The following is a 14,545-nucleotide window of genomic DNA, read 5'->3' as shown; positions in this document are numbered from 1 at the left end:
AAACCCCCTCTTTGCAAATTTGCCAGCTGTGGGATCTTGGCTGTAGGTGAAACTTGTCCTGTCTGTATAAAATTTGGCATGTCCACCAGTGTTCCTCCAAGTATATATTCTATAGCACCCCCATGAGAATCAGCTGGAGTTCTTGTAAAATGGAAATTTCCAGGCTGCCACCCAAGAACTTTTATCATCGGATAGAATCCCAGGGGGCAAAATGTAGAAACCTGCATTTTAATAAGGGCTCCCAATGATTTGTATGATGTTCTGAAAGCTGTGGAGGGGACGAAATAAGCTGAAATAGGAAAAGCACTTGGCGCACAGGAGCAGGAAGGACACTGTTGTTCTGAACTGCCGACTCTCTGAACATCACCTCCCAAGGGACCCCAAAGGCCTTGCTTAGGACCGTCATGGACAGCTGTGCAGGTTGTACACCACACAAGTCTAGCACTTGGCACCCTGGAATTGTGTGGTACATAAACTGTATGTTCATGCATGACTTTCTTCTCAGAAGCTCAGCTGATCTAGACCCTTTTGTTTCTCGTTTTGAGCTTGTTTCTCTCAGCCTTCTGTATAACGCTTAGCTTTACAGCTGCCTTTTGATGAATTCCTTCACTGATCAGGGGGCCTAGAATTGGATTTCACTCTGTACAATCAAGAAACTTGACAGGGTGAGTGGCCAGTGACTGCTCTGCTCCCTTCTCCCAGGCATTTCTCGGTTGTGTTCTTGGGGTTTGTGGGGTGCCGTAGAGTTGCTCTGTGGCTGAGAAGCTCAGTCTGTCAAGATATGACCAGTTCCCTATCCAAGCGCTGCTTTCTGCTTCAAGCTGTTTTATGGGTTGGATTTTGGCTCAGCAGTTCATTTGGAAAGAATAATTCCACTACTTTAAAAAAAAGTTTGAAAATCACTGCCTGTTACAAGATACCCCCAAAGAAATGGTGCCATGTAGCTGGCAACGAGGTGGAGAGTAGGGGTGGGCAGGGGCAGCCTCGAGTCCATGGGTGGAGGCAGAGGCCAAGCCGGGGGTCCATAGGGCTCCCTAGATGTGAAGTAGCCAAGGTCCACGTGGCAGAAGTAAAAACCGTTTCTAGGGAGCATCCATTACCAGAGGAGGCAATCTTTGAGATCCCCGAGGCCACCCTGCCCTGCCCATGGGAAAATTGATCAAGTCCAAAGACCACAGCCAAGAAAGGGCTCCAGAGTCATCACTGAAGGCCCAAGGGAGAAGGGCAAAGGGCAGTTTCCCTTGTTCTGGGGACACCAGCCTATGGGGGTGAGAGTGAAGGAGGGGAGAAGGGTCTGGACATTTTCCGCAGGAACCAGAGCTCCCCTCTGCCCCTCCTGGATCTGCAGCACCTGGAGCTCAGAGATGTTTCCTCCAGCTCCAAAGTTTGACATTTGCAACACAGACATTAAATTTTTCTTAAACGTTTCCTCTTGGTTCATGACTGTGACAGTAGAAAAAAATGTATGCAACAGAAAAAAAAAAGATGATATGTTGACTATTGTTATAAATGTCATCCTGTTCACCTGCTTATCATGGATCTGCTGCCACCGGACTGCTGCTTGCTTCTTGCTTTTCAGTGGGTCACCGATCGGGGAGTGGGGGGTGTTCATTCCACTTTTGTAGCTCTGCACCAGGCTTTTCTCTTGATTTACTGATTTATTCTCTCTTTTTTTTTTTTTATCCAATTCCCATCCCTCTCCATAGCCATTTTTATTACCATAAAGGTAGGCAGCAAATGTTACATTTCGTATACAATTGAAAAGCTAGAGTATAGTGAAAGACACATATAACATTACAGCAGCGGCTGGGGCGGGGGTCCACTTAATAAAAGTTATGGACATTCTCCCCGGAAAAATCTATCTCTATTCAATAATACAATTCTGCAGTTTCTGGGGTTCAAGGATTCCTAAGGCGCTGTGTGAACACTCTTTGAACTAACTGCAAGTCCATTATCCCTGTGATATAAGAAAATTGTGAGAATTAGGAAAGTATTTGAAATGCAGACTCCTAAATGGACTGCATCTTTTATTCTTTTCAAAGCCATAAAAATAAGTTTTACTGGGACAACAAATTGCAATGAAACAAATTTTACATCAAAGAACAGATAATGACCATTTGTAATTAGTGTAACATAACATTGCTTTCATAGTCGTAGCTTCCTCTAGAAGAGGAGCCAGGGAGCTTACCCTTGCAGAGTGCTTACTTGGGGCGGCTTTGCAACTGATGTACCATCTCCTTTCCCTTAACTGACAGTGATGGTCACTACCACGCGACTTTGACAGATGGGGAAACTACAGCGTAAGGAGAGGGTAGGAGGGTTCCCCAAGCGATAATGTTCCAGTGTTAAAAGTTCTGCTTTAACCAGACACAGAGAACCTTTACCACTTACACTACTTACAATACACTACTTACAAAATGAATTTATTTAGCAAAGGATCATTAACATTTTTCCGTGGATGAATTTGAATTCAACCTCATTACAGTAACATTTTTAAATAGTAGAATGAGGGTTTCCTGTGCCATTTCTGATTACACCATTAGGTTCCTTTGTCTCCTGTCCTTCGGTTTCATTTGGAAAGGAGTTAAAAAACAGAAACAAAACATCTTTCATCTCCCCCTCACCCCCACAAAAACATGTATTTCTACAGTAGGTCATACCTTTAAAGGAAAACTTCGCCCTTGAGCACTGCTCAGTCCACCAAGCCTTGCATGTCTCAGGAACAAGTCGCCCTGTGTCCCGGAGATGGGGTAGGTTGTTCATCTCCGCACCCTCAGACCCCTCTTACCAACCGCACTGCTTGCAAAGGATTTGCGGGCAGCGTTGGGTCACTCCTTCCCTCGGTGTTTCTCAAGGCCACGTGTGCACATGTGAGGCACTCAGTAAAATGTCTGCTCAACTGAGCTAAATTCCTACTTTCTTCAATTGGGGAAATTTTTAATGCAGGAGAGAAAAGGAGAAAAGTTTTGAAAAGACACATTACCCATGAGCCAGGATTTGCAGCCAATGATAAGATTTTCTCATTTTGCCTGAGAATCTTCATTTTGCTTAAATAAAACTTACAAAGAGCTTTCATTCTCTTCCTGCCTACTGCAGAGAAAGTGGTAATTATTATTTTGGAATGTATCTTTCCAATCTATACTTTTGTACTTTTACTACTGAGTAATGCTTAATATTATTTTACACGATTTAAAACATTTTACTTTTTCTACTTTTTAAATGTAAACATCTTGCTTTTTAAGTGTAATATATGTGTTCAAGATCTATTTACCTTGGCACATGCACGTTTGTGTCTGTGTGTGTGTGCTCTTTGCAACCCGTGGACTATATAGCCCACCAGGCTCCTCTGTCCACAGAATTTTCCAGGCAAGAATACAGGAGCAGATTATTTCCTATTCTAGGGCATCTTCATGACCCAGGGATCGGACCCACGTCTCTTGCATCTCCTGCATTGGCAGGCAGATTCTTTGACCACTGTACCACCTGGAAAGCCCACGTTGGCACACGTAGATCTAGTTGATTTGTCTTAGTTACTATGTAACATCCCACGATTTCTGTACACCACGTTTTCCTTACTTGTTCCCAAGTGAAAGGCATTCAGGGGCCCCCTGCCCTGACAAACAATGCTGTAATGAACATCCGTATTACAACTCTGGTTACATTTTGTACAAATTACTAAACATACCATTGCAAATAGGGGAAGGATGTTGGTAGAACAGGAGGTCATGCTGGCTCATATGTGATTTTTCCCAACATGTTAATTCTGAAGCACTTGAAAGAGAAAGTCTTAGCAATGAATACAGACCTGAGCTGAAAATCTACAGAAATATCTTTTGCAGATAACGACAGGAGTGCAGATGGAGGAATCAGAAGCTTTCCCCCTTGTATTAAAACCATAGAGTAATGAAGAAGGCTATCCTCAGAGTCATATTTTAAATGTTTATGAGAATGCTCTCTGCTAAAGGACAGCCACACTCAGCGGTCCAGGAAGGAAAGAGCCTGATAGGACAGATGTCTGGGACTCCAGGAGCAAATGCCAGCAGTGTATTAACTGTCCTGTATTTGTTATGATTTAAAAAAATTTGCTTTTGTTTTTGTTAGTTCTTGTGTGACCAATTCCACAGTTTTTGAGTGATCTTCCCGAACACTGTTTTCCTCATAAAACTTGCTATTTTTAGTGGAGGAATTTGCACTTATTTCCTTAAGTGCAAGTTTCTCTAGAGTACACACTAGCAGTAGAATTGCTGGGTCACAGGAGATGTACATTTTCAACTATTTGAGATTTCCCCAAATTACCCTTTAAAATGACTTCACCAATCTACACTTCCATCAACAGAGAAGAGTCCTGATTTCCCTGCTTCAGTGCTATTACCTGATGCTGTTAAACTTGGCTTTTAGCAGCATCATGGGTATAAAATGCTTTCTCATGGTTGTTTTAATTTGCAGCCCCCTGGCTGCTAGTGAAGTCAATCATATTTTTAGATGCTTCTTGTCCATTCTGCTTTCCTCTCCTGGTTATTACCAGTTCAACACTTTGTCAGTTTTTAAGCTGAACTGTTTGTCTTTTTTTTATTAACTTTTAGGAATTCTTTATGCATTCTAGATATGAATCTTTTGCCTATTAAATTTCTACTTTTACATCCCCTTCCCAATGTCCCCACTGTCTGTATGTCTATTTTTTTATATGTCTGTTCCACCATAAAAACACTGCATTTTTTTTTTTCTGGAATACATCCTAGGTAACTGTGATTTTAGATTATACAGTTAGCTTGTACAGCTAGAAAAATTTGAAGTTCAGGTGTTTGTAAAGATTCTTTTTCTCCTCTCCACATGCTATGCATTCTCCTGTTTCTAGAACCTTCTCTGTCTACATAAGCATTTTCAAAGCAGACAACAAGAGATAACCCCTGTCCTGAAAACTGTGGGCCAGATTTACTTTGTTTGCCAAGTCAATTAGAAAAAAATTTTGTGGAAAAACTTCAGAAGTGTTAAACATCATGTTTGAGTTGGATTCCTTGTAGACGTCTTAAACTTGTGAGAAAACAGTATACTTTATTAAATCCCATGATTCTTATTGTTAAACTATTCAAACCATAAGCAATCAATCATGCTTTTCTGATGAGTTACCTAAGAAAAATTTCCTTAAACAGAATTGCATTTCAGACTAAATTTTAAAAGTGGCAATCTGGTTTTTTTAAATTAGATACCTAACTTTAAAAAAAGCCAGTCTGCCTGCAACTGAAAACTTCATGTGTGGAAATGTGAGGAAAAGATCTAAGTATTGGCAAAAGATTGCAATAAAGCAAATGATGTGGTTTTCTCAGGGGTGCTTTTGCAACTTGAAGCATTCCAAAAAGAGTTAGTGATCACAAAGTTTCTTTTAGCGTCTAGCCTTGAAATACTTGGCATATGTAGAGCTCTTACGGATATTTGGATAAATTAAATTTATATTGACATTTTCTAAAGTTGGCATAAGTTTCCAGCTGGTGTGGGCACATGTCGAACCCAGAACATTTTGAGGCAATCAATTTTACAACTGATAGATATCAACATCAAACTGTTCCTTCCTATACTATATTCCTAAAAGCTGAGTCACACTGAGGTTTAAAATATGCCACTTTTTCCGGATAAAAAGCAGCAGTTTCCTCAAAAATTAATCACAGAATTACCATCTGAGCCAGCAACTCCTCTGCTAGGTATATACCCAAAGAATTGAAACCAGAGTCTTGAACAAATATTTGTACACCAGCATTACTCACAATGCCCAAAAGGTGGAAACAATTCAAGTGTCCATCAAGAGATGGATGGATAAACAAAATTTGGTATATCCTTACAATATATTATCTAGCTTTTTAAAGGAGGGAAATCGTGACACATGGTGCAACATGGATGAACCGTGAAAACGTGGTAAGTGAAACAAACCAGATACAAAAGGGGAAATATTGCATGATTTCACTTAAATAAAACACCTACAATAGGGCAATCCACAGAGACAGAAAATAGATCAGAGATTTTCAGAGGCTGAGAAAAGAGGGGAAGGAGGAGTTATTGTTTCGTGGGTACAGAGTTTCTGTTTGAAGAAGATGCAAAAGTTTTTGGAAATAGTGGTGATAATTAAATAACATATGGATGTAATTAATGTCACTAAATTGTATACATAAAGATAGTTAAAATGGCAAAATTTGTGGAATGTATATTTTACCATAATAAAAGAAAGCTTTAAAAGGCAATTACTTCAAGCCCCTCCCCCAATAAAGCAAAAATACTTATTAAAGAAAGCTTGGAAAACCTATAAAGTAAAATAAAATTAAAGCCATTTGCTATCTCAGCGTGCAGTGATAATGAACCTGAATAATGAGCTGTGCATTTTGTCCCCTGGTCATAGGTGTATGCATGCAGATATGCACCCAGCATCAGGCAGTACAGGACCAAGCTTTTCTCAGTTCTAACAATCAGTAGCATCCATTCTCATCTGTGAACCTTATTTAAATCAATCAACTATTGTTGGATATATAATGTGTTTTCAGTACTTTCTCAATTTTAAATAATCTTGTAATGGACATTCTTGTCATACATTTTATGAACATTTCATTATTTCCTTAGGATAAATTCTTCAAAGCAAAATTACTGGGTCAAAGCATATGAACTTTAAAAACAAATCTAATGCACATGTACTATTCGCCTTGCAGGAATTTTATTGCATTTTGTGACTTCATTGCGTCTTCTCCAACAGTGAGTGTCACAATTGATAAAAGTCTCTAAAATTAATGAAAATAAATTCCCTATAAAGGATGTGATTCTAAAACTATTAGGCTAATGATAGTTTTGGTACAGAAAAGAAAAGAACGAAGAAATCAATAGAGATCTGGTATATTAGAATGATTAGCCATTCTCTGCCACTCTTATCTGGATGGAGTCACCCTTCGGGCTCTGCTTGCTGGGGAAGTTACACCTGGTGCTGCCCGCCCACCTTCCAAGACCCCTCCAGCCATGCCTAGGAGCTCATGACTCCTCCAGCCACACCTAAGTGCTCCCTTTCCACTTTCTTTATCGTTGCTCCTGCCTTTCGTTTGTCCACGAAATGCTTTTCCCCACCCACTTCCTCAACTACAGAGTCATTTATTCCTCGAGGTGCATCTCTAATGAACCTCTGAGAGCCTGAGGTGGAGCAAGCTGGGACCTAAGGAAGAGGAAATACCAAGATATAAATGCAGCTCACAGATGGGCAGGAAGAGGCGAGATCCTTCTCAGGTAAGGCTGCCCATGCACAGACTGCCATCTGAAGCCATGGCGGTTGCGGGACAGTGAGGATTCTGGGTCTGTGCAGGAGGTTAGCTCACAGATGGGCAGGAAGAGGCGAGGTCCTTCTCAGGTAAGGCTGCCCATGCACAGACTGCCATCTGAAGCCATGGGGGTTGCGGGACAGTGAGGATTCTGGGTCTGTGCAGGAGGTTAGCTGGCAGTGAAGTGGGTTGTGCCCTCTATCTTGAGAGCGCAGAAGGAGAAGCAGGACAGGCTTGGCAGACAGCCCCAATGCCCGGAATATGGTGACTTTGGACCGAGTGCTCAATTCTTGAATTGCACTCAGATTTTAAAATATAAAAAATACTGTCTCCAGGTATTAATGAAGCAGTCACACGGGTTCGTGTCATACCTTAACCTTTACCTGTGTGATCTAGTTTTTAGAATTTGTTTTGAGCCTCAGAACTAATGTGTGAAATTGGTAATGCACGCATTGTCATTCCTTTCCACCCTGCTTTATATGTGCAGACTCGGAGAGTCCTGGAAAACTGAACAGAACAGCAACTCACACCCAGGACTTCTGGCCCCAGGTCCCGAGCATTCTACCAAGTTGCTCTTCCAAAAACGTAGCCACTCTGTCAGATCTGTGACTTTTCTGATGTGAAAGTGTCATGTCAAAATGCAACGTATACAAAAAACTAATGGCAGAGAGCGTTTCCATTCAAATGACCCTTCTGAAAAGAGCATAAGACATTTTCCCTTTCTGAAAGTAAGGGGTTAAAATGCACAGAGATGCTGTATGACAATGTTGTAGATGCTCTAAGAATGAAAAGTGTGAATGGTATTTGTTTTTAAAAATACCATTTATCCTAAACAATGTGTTATTAAATGTATAAAGATATTTAAAATGTATTTTTATGACACACACACAACTTTATAAAAAGGTGGAAGAATGGTACAGTTTCTGATTGAAATTTTTTGTTTTATTTTTAAAGCAAAATACCAGAAAGATATTTAACTAAATATCGTGTTAGCTGATACCAGAAACAACAACATAGACACCGGATAGTTATAACCATCCATAAGTCAAAAGAGATTTGGTTTTCAGATTGCTTGAATAACACATAATTCTTCTTTGAGCAATTTTTGCTCAAGGAAAAAGGTCCCCAGGAGTTGAATTAGAGAAGTAGAAAAGATCCTTGATCCGAGATAATTTTCTTTTGCTTAGTTCCCCCATTAGGGTAAACGTACTTCTGATTTCAGTAGCGGTCTTGCTAAGGTGTGATCTAAGAAATGCCTACCAAAAAGCACATGATTTCTGTATGAGTCAGGGTTTAAGAATGCATTCTTTCCTTTTCTATTTTTCAGCCTAAGATTTTTATTTTATTTATTAATAAAATAATTTTAAACAATATCCACCTCATTTGAGCAAATCTTCAATTATTTATATTATTTAAGCCTTTTTCTGATTTTTATCCATATTTTAATGGACTTCATATCATTATCCATAGTTTCATACATTTTATATACTTTTATGTTCTACTTTTTTCACTTTTAATTGTTTTTTTTACAATTTTTCAATGTATCTGCAATCACCTTTAAATATTTCTGTTTTCTTGGAAAGCAGTAACTTTCCAACTTTCTTTAGTAGAATAATTCTTTTATCAGACAACATCCTGTATGGTTTGGTGGGATATCCACCCAGCCCAGAACTAACTACCATGATAGTTCATTTCAACATTTACGATTCCGCTTTCCCGTACAGTTAAGTTGTTTTCAGTGTTTGGAAATTTAAACAATGATATTAGTATCTTTACACATGACCTGTTAAAAACTAATTTTACTGGGATATATTCTGAGAGACAAATCTTTATGAATGGAATAGTTTTTTTGTTTGTTTGCAATATGCATTATCAGATTTGTTTCCAGAGGAAACAAAGTAAATCTTATCGTCATCCACATACAAGAGTTCCCTGTTTCCCCAAAGCCCAGCTAGCAATACATTTTGTCATTCACTTTAAATTGGTGGATGTGAAATGATGGCACACTGATTCAGTCTGAATTTGTTTAAATTTTAGAAAACGTGGTTGGCTCATCAGATGTTGATTTCCTATTGGTGTTTAATTTAAACCATCCATTTTCTTCAAATAGTTGTCTCTTGAGCACTGATGCTTGGTTCTGTTCTAATAAATTTATAAAAAGTTTTCATCTATTTTAGATAAGAAACATTTGCCTATCATTTGTTTGAAGTATTTTATATCTATAGAAGACTTCTGGAAATTGAATTCCACCAACCTACTTTCTCTGTTGCTTGAATCATCAAAATTATTTTCATACATAGTTCTATTCTGTTTTCTCCTAGTTTTCTTGTTATTATTACCATTATTAATTTACCATTTACTCCATTCACTTTTTATTATGATGTCTAGGTGTGAGTTAATTTTTCCTTCATTTTGATTTCTAATTATTCCCAAAGCATTCATTAAATAATCATTACCTCTCCATTTGCTTTGTTAATATTTATCATTTACCAAGTATATATAAGCTTGCGCCTACATTCTCTGTTGAGTTGAAATTTGTTTCTGTTTTTAAACCAAAATCATAAAGATTTTTATTTTCAAATTTATACTGTTGTGTGCTTTCTAAAATTTTTTGATAAGCATGCATTTTATTTGTTTTCAATATTTTACGAGGTCAAGTCTTTAAAAATTGTAATTACCAATCATGCGTATTTATTTTTCAAACAAAAATTGGAATAATTTTTGTCATACTCTGATAAGTATTTTTATAGGCTTAATTGAAAATAAATCAGACCTAACAATTAACATGTGGAAAATATAGCCTTTTTTATATTCAATCACCCAATGTAGAATAGTTTTTTTCTTTACATCTCTTTTCTAAAATCAGCATTTTCTAGTTTTGTTTGCATGTCTTGAGGTAGGGTGATTCTAAAATATTATATATTTTTGCTGATATGGTGAATGGGACTGCCTCAAACCAATTACCAGATTCTTGCAGCCTTTTACTAGAAATGCTTTGGAGATTTGTGGAGTTCGTCTTTATCTGAACACTTTCATGAACTATCTTTTTATTTTCAATACTTTTAGTTGGAATCCTCAGTTTCTTCAGGTTCAACCTAAAATTCTGTTTTTCATTTTATAGTATTGACTCTTCAGTGCATTTTTGAAGCATTGTTAGGATAACAAGAATCTCCAAAGATATGCTAAATAATTTTAATAAAAAACATCTTTGTTTTTGCTTGTTTTTAAATAGAAATCTTCAAAAATTTCTCTATTACAAACTGGTAGGTTTTAGAAATATGATTTGTTAAAGGAGTATTTTCTGATTTCTGTTCTTAAGTTTTTACCAAAAAGAGCATTGAATGTTATCAAATATTTTAATCTTTTATTAAGGCCATGTGAATTTTGTACCTGAAGTTATTTAAATTGTGTATTTTATTCACAACTTTACATGCATGAAACTGGACATGTTTCTCCGATAAACCTTACCTGTTCATGCTAAAAATACTTTAAAAATAGGGTCATATTCTATTCACGGATATTTTCACATTTATAAGAATTGTGTCTCAAAGCAGTTATTTTTTTGTAGTGTTATCAGACTTAAGAACAGGATTTTTTTTCCTGCTAGAATAAGCTAAGAAATACTGAACTTAATTTTTTATGAGTTGTCCTTTTTTTATTTGAAAATCTGAAAAAAAATTTACAATTAACTCATATGTCATTATAGCAAGGAAATCAGTTTTTTGGCTAACAGCCTTCATTTCTTCCCTAGCAATCTGTCTGTTCATATTCTCCACCTCTTTTTATATTATTTAAACTTCTGTAACTCTGGTAAAATCATCCATTTTACTTTAGTGTCCAAACGCATCACCAATGTCATTGGACAAGATATTCCCTAACGATTTTTAGTCTTTTTTAATTGCTTTTAAATTTTTTCTAGTTTAACTGTGTTTCCTCACTGAATTTACTAGTGAAACTTAAACATTTTGTTTTTTCTTTTCAAAGTGAGAAATCTCTGCTGTCATATATCAGAGAATATTTCTTGTCACATTTGTTTGCTTCTGTGTGTATTTTCCCCCCAGAGGTTTTGCTTGGTTCTTTTTCTAGAAGTATGTTTCTAGTTTTTGAAATTTTTCTTTGTTATTAATAAAGACCTTTAAGAAGTGAGTTTCCTCTACACATACCTGAGCTTTCAGTTCAAGGATTTGATGGGTACTACCTTTGTTTTCCATATTTGACAATGATTTGTAATTGTATTTCATATTTCTTCCCTGACCAGGTAACAGTTAAATTCTTTTTTTCATTGATATTGTCAGTTTTCAAATTTAAAATAAAATAGTAACATTTTAGGTATTTTTCCTTTACTGAAATTGCCTGTTATTTTTCTTTCTTGTGAAAGCTTTCCGTGTTCCGTGTTTTCCCTTTCAATTCACAGTATAAAATTCCTCTTTCAATTATTTAGTTATTAATTGCAGTTTTGCAAACTATTTCTTTTTTCCCCTACTATGTCTATTGTTATGACTAGATAAGGATTTCTGCTACCATTTTTATTTCAACTCCATATTGTAGTTTTAAGTTTCTTTCACATACTTGTTGCAATGTGTTTTGGTTCATATAAAATGTAACACCTTTTGTTTTCATTATTTTGCCTTACATTGTCATATAATAAACTTATTTTTATTGCTTCATCCATTTTGTTCTGTATTCTGCTTTCATAATAGGTTTGATATTTTCTGACTCATCCAGTTATTTTTACCCTTTCCACATCTACTTTATCTTTATGTAGAGTATTCTTGGATCTTTTCTTACATATAACCTGAAATTTTTTAAAATAGGGAAATGTAACCCGTTGGCATATCCTCTTATAATTGTTATTTTTAACTTTTACTTAATTTTTATTTTATTTTTCTTACTATCTGTTTTTGCGTATATTTCTTTTTTGTCTCTTCACTTGGAAATCCGAGTCATACTTAAGCTTCCACAAATATTTGTAGTTTAATAAATAGATAGTAGTAACTGTTGAGAAAAATCGGACACTTAGAATTTTTCACCCTCCTCTTTCCCTTTTTTCCACTCCTCATAGCTTGCATATCCGAGAGAAATCATTTTTTAAAATGTTTGTACTTTTTTGTCAGTGACGCTGATTGCTTATTGCCATGATGCTGGAAATGCTATTTGCTGATGAGGTTATGGTTAGGGAGTTTGTGAAGTTTTCTGCCATCAAACCTAGTAGATAATTGGTAAGGATCTCCTTTTTTGTCTTTTCTCTTTTCTTGAGGTTCCTTTTTCTCCCCCACCCCCCGACCCCGTTTCCTTTTAGGAGCACTGTAGTTTTCCACTGCGATGGGGAAGGTTACCGTCTCGACTGCTACATTTGATCACATTCTAATCTAAAGCACTTTTTCAAAGCAGAAAATCACTGCTGTTGATTACCTTTTAAATAAGAACAGGAATAGAATAGTGGCCTGCGTTCACCTCACACTTAGCACTGAGACAGCAGGGCAGCACCCCTTTCCTGGGGATTGTAGAGTTAGTAGCTGGCTGCCTTTGTGTGCTGTCAGCCTCCGTGGGCCCTCTCCTGCTGGAAGGAGTGTGAACTTCAGAACTCAAACTGCAGCAGTGGCCCTGGGCTCGGCTTCTTAGCCTAAAAACAGACCTGGAAGAGTTGCTGAGGGTTGTCAAGCGGCCGACCTCTAGTGATGGTTCTGTTATCCCAGGGCTCCGTTCATTTATTTGTGCATCGATTGAACTAATTCTTTTTATATTTATAGCTTGGCTGTTATGTAACTGCCCCACACAGCGGAGATCCTTTTTTGGAATGAGATGTGGAATACTTTAAATACCTATGAAATCAAGTGTACACTCAACACTGCTTCAGTTTCCAGTCTCAGCTCTTACATCAGTTCTGGAAATTCTATTCTCTCACAGCTGAAATGATGGTCTGGGGCACAAATTGTTTCCTTAGGAGTAACAGCATCAGAAGTGGCTCTCAATTGCTAACCTTTTGCCATGAGCCACCTCGCTATTAGTTTTGGAAAACCATACTTTTAACTGAGTCCCTTGCATTTTTTTTTCTTTCTTGATATTCCCAGAGAAATTCAGTCTTTCTTTAACACTTGCTTTTCCAGTTTATCCTTTATTTTAATGACTCAATATTCTGGAGTCCTGTCTCTCTACCCACCCCACTTCTATTCCCTCCACTCAACTTCTAGTCTTTTCTAGATTGTTCTGTTTAAAGCAGTAACTACTTTCGTGTTTTTAAAACTGCAACCAGATTCAGTGGTTGTTCTCTCCATCTGAGAAGGAAGGTTGGCTCTATCCTGGCTGTGATTCTTGTCATTGTTCTTTACTGGGATGAGGAGGGCGAGGACAGAGGCTTTAACAGTTTTCCTGTTATTAACAGTGTGTGTTGAATAAGGTTTTCACATACGTTTAAAGTGTTTACTCTTCTTTATTTTACATGGCTCCTAAGGAGCTTTGTCTATTTCTCTCTCAAGCTTTAATACACTCACTTAGAGTCTCTGGAGAAGGCAATGGCACCCCACTCCAGTACTCTTGCCTGGAAAATCCCATGGATGGAGGAGCCTGGTAGGCTGCAATCCATGGGGTCGCTAAGAGTCGGACATGACTGAGCGACTTCACTTTCACTTTTCATGCATTGGAGAAGGAAATGGCAACCCACTCCAGTGTTCTTGCCTGGAGAATCCCAGGGACTGGGGAGCCTGGTGGGCTGCCGTCTATGGGGTCGCACAGAGTCGGACACGACTGAAGTGACTTAGCAGTGACTTAGCATAGAGTCTCTAGATTTCTGATGTTTTAATTGGTATCTCAACGGTCTCAACAGAAAGGACTTACTTGATAGAACACCTTACCATCTGCTCCATCATCTACTGAGAACATTGGTCTTCCCTGATGGCTGACTTCACCAACAGAACCCGGGGAAAATGCAGACTACCTTGTCCATGACTGTAATTGACCTTGATCACAAAACATAACTAAATGTTCTCAACTATTGGGAAGGAAGACAAACCTGAGAACACATTTCATTCTTTGATTCCTGTGAGCTCAGTGTTAAAAAGCTCTCTTGGACATCTTTTGGTTTCTCAAGTTTGACCTTTCATTACCAATCATTTAAATATAACTCTGCTTCTCAGCGACCTCCTTCCATCTGGGTATGTAATTCCCTCTCTTACAGAGCCTCTTAGAACTTGTCAATACAGTTACATTTTGGGGGGAGAAGAACAAACACTCTGAAAAACAACAACAAAATCTTTCTTCAATAG

This window comes from Bos indicus, chromosome 21 (assembly GCF_029378745.1).
Source record: "Bos indicus isolate NIAB-ARS_2022 breed Sahiwal x Tharparkar chromosome 21, NIAB-ARS_B.indTharparkar_mat_pri_1.0, whole genome shotgun sequence".
Classification (NCBI taxonomy): domain Eukaryota; kingdom Metazoa; phylum Chordata; class Mammalia; order Artiodactyla; family Bovidae; genus Bos; species Bos indicus.
The sequence above is the reverse complement of the archived record's forward strand: the minus strand, read 5'-3'. Positions refer to the sequence as shown.